The following is a 2,993-nucleotide window of genomic DNA, read 5'->3' as shown; positions in this document are numbered from 1 at the left end:
TCACAATCAAACATCTTTCAATATTTGGCTTTGTGAGTTGACTGCGAGGTCTGCACCGAACCAGAATCAGAAGTAACAGCGCTGTGGATTTCAGCTCAAACTATGATGACGGTTTCGTCAGATCAGGCCGCAGTGCGGGCAATTCGAAGCCGGGTTGTGGCGTGACGCGCAGCAACAGCGCTTGTGTTTCATGGTCAGACCCGTACTCTGGCGTCATATCCAGCCAATTTCTCCCGGCATCCGCGCTGAACTTAACCCTGGAGAAGGATGGCCATGAAAAGGAAGACCTCAGGCACGTCCGATGGACTCTCCATGCAGCGCCGCTTCCCAGCCCAAAAACCCAACACCTTCTCTCCTTCAATCTTGTTCAGCTCTGTACCGTCTGCGGTGAGGAATCGGTCCAGATTGAAGCTTGACGGATCCTTCCACAGTTCTCTGCAAGAAGAAACAGACGGTTCAGCTTCGTTTAAGAGCAGATTGCACCATTTACCAACCACATTTAAGTCATTACGAGAAACTTACGGGTCATGGTTGACTTGCCACTGGTTTACAAACACACAGGTGTCTTTGGGAATGAAATATCCGTTGAGCGACGTGTCTTTAGACGTACTAAAAGAAAAAAACATGAGCAGTCATTGGCACGGCCAACTTTGGTAAACACAGCAACATTGTTTACAGGCATCCTTCTTTTTAACTCAATTCACATGTAGTTTTATTTTAATGCAATGACACCATTCTCAACTCACCAGTGAGGAATGGTGAAAGGAAGGAAGGACGAATGGCGGAAGATCTCCAGGATGAAGGCCTCGAGAAGTGGCAAGTCCGTTCTGTCTGACAAACGTGGCGTTCGATCCATTCCGATCTTTTCTCCTAGAAAGATTTTAGACTGGATTTTAGATCTAGACTATTAAAAATAGAGATTCTTTATTGGAACCAGTGGTTCAATGAAGAACCTTTAACAACCATGCACTCCTAGAAATAAAGGTTACAAAAGACGGTTTTCACAGCAAGGCCATTTTTTTTGTACTGCGTGGAACATTTATAAAATCTACTTTAAAGTACCGTTTTTGCATTATAAAGGTTATATGGACATAAAAGGTTCTTCATGAAACCATCGATGCCAATAAAGGAGACATATAAGACTCTTTATAGTGGAATATTTCTTTAGATTATCAAAATGTTCTTCTGGCTACATTTAAGGACTGATCACCGAATGGTTCCAAATTGGCTCTTCAATGGCGAAAATCCAGTTATGAAGAGTATTTTTTAACAGTGAACCATATTTTAACACACTTAAGAATAAAGTATCCAAAAGGGGGTTTTCACATCAATGCCATAGAAGATCCAATCTGGGTTCCCAAACCTTTTAGTGAATAGTTCTTAAAAGAACATTGTAGAGAACATTTAAACAATCTAAAGGACCTTTAGTCCAATGGAAAGTTTCCTTATGGAATCATCAATGCCAAATAAATAACCTTTACCACTGTAAACTCTTAGAAATAAGGGTTCTTTATGAGCATTAACTTTTACGATTCGTTATAGAGGAAAAGTTTCTGTAGATTTTTAATAGGTACCTTGATTAACAAAATATCCCTTGGAATCTTTTTTATAAGAGTGCATTTATAAAGATAGACATTGAGAGAAAACTCACTCAGCTCTCTTTGCAGTCGCTCCTGGATCTCAGGGTAGGCCACTAGATAGACGACACCCCAAGACAGAGCCGTACTGATAGTGTCGAAACCTGTCAACGAGCACAGACACACTTTAGTATCACACAGAGATTGGAGACAGAAAATCATTGGGCTATCCCTGCACTCACCAGCTCCGAAGAGTCATTGACGATTCCGACGATCTTCTCATCGGACACTTGCACGTTTGAGTTCTCGTCCAGTTTCCGGTCTTCGCAGTGGTTGATGAGCGAGTCGGTGATGTCTCTGATGTTGTCCTGAAACACATATCACATATGATTGAGCTACACGGAGCGTTAAATAGAAAGAGAACTGACGGACACGTCTGAGATCGCCCACCTTGTTGAAAGTGTCGTAATGGTCATTGACCATCTTCTTCATCAACTTGCTGAAGCGAGCGTTGATGGCCACGAACTTCTTCATCATCGTGCTGGGCAGGATACGCAAGAAAGGGATGAAGTCCGCAGGATTGCCGCTTCCCACGATCTTCCCGAACTCGTCGTCTCACAATTGACCAAGCTCACCAGCTCGTCGTCGTCGTGGCTGTAGCGCTGGCCGAAGCAGATCCCGCAGATCACGTTGGCCACAGACACCACGATGTGCCGGAAGGGATCGAAACTCCCGTCGGCCTTCATGACGCTGTGAAGCCTTTCGATCAGATAGAGACCTTCCTTGCTGATGTGCTCCTCAAGGGCACATGAATACTCTGAGCTTTTGGCTTGCACCGTGGAAAATGTGCGCAGGGCGCTGAGGGCCAGCTTGCGACGGCGGCGCGCCAGACACCCCCTGATCCGTACTAAAGGCCAGGCTCTTTCCGTCGCTGATGAACTTGCTGCTGTGGAGATCCGGACGTCCGGCGAACTCCTCGCCTTGTTTGAGGAGAGCTTGACGGATCACGTCGTTTCCGCTGAGTACTACAACGGGACGCATCCCGATCTGGATCTGGAAGACAGGGCCGTAGAACTTAGCTTACTTCATAGCGGTCACAGGCTTCAGATGTGGGTTGTTTCCCACTTCCAGGACATTTCCGATGATGGGAAGAGGCTTCGGTCCGCAGCTTCTGAGCAATACCTTCTGCGATCTTAGTACGCATGAGGCGCTTGATGAGGAGAGACACCACACATATCGATGATTGGCCACCAGGTCTCAGACACAGAAATCGGGCCCAAATGGGAAGAACTGTAAGAGCATGGTTATCTTTCTTTGGTGTTTCCTTCAACAATCTTTGCTCTTGCAGACAATACAGGTTACCTGTTTAAACAAAGGAGCAGTCAAACTGTTAAAATTTAGAGAACGAAGGAATAG

The 2,993-nt window shown here is 45.4% G+C and overlaps 1 pseudogene; it reads right to left on the bottom strand.

The window, feature by feature from the left end:
• Positions 1-518: 518 nt before the first annotated feature.
• LOC113061366 (cytochrome P450 1A1-like) lies at positions 519-2,649 on the bottom strand (annotated as a pseudogene).
• Between the last annotated feature and the right edge of the window lie 344 nt (positions 2,650-2,993).

The sequence above is a fragment of the Carassius auratus genome, chromosome 43 (genome assembly GCF_003368295.1).
Source record: "Carassius auratus strain Wakin chromosome 43, ASM336829v1, whole genome shotgun sequence".
Lineage (NCBI taxonomy): Eukaryota > Metazoa > Chordata > Actinopteri > Cypriniformes > Cyprinidae > Carassius > Carassius auratus.
Note: the sequence above shows the minus strand (reverse complement) of the source record. Positions and strands in the feature narration are given on the sequence as shown.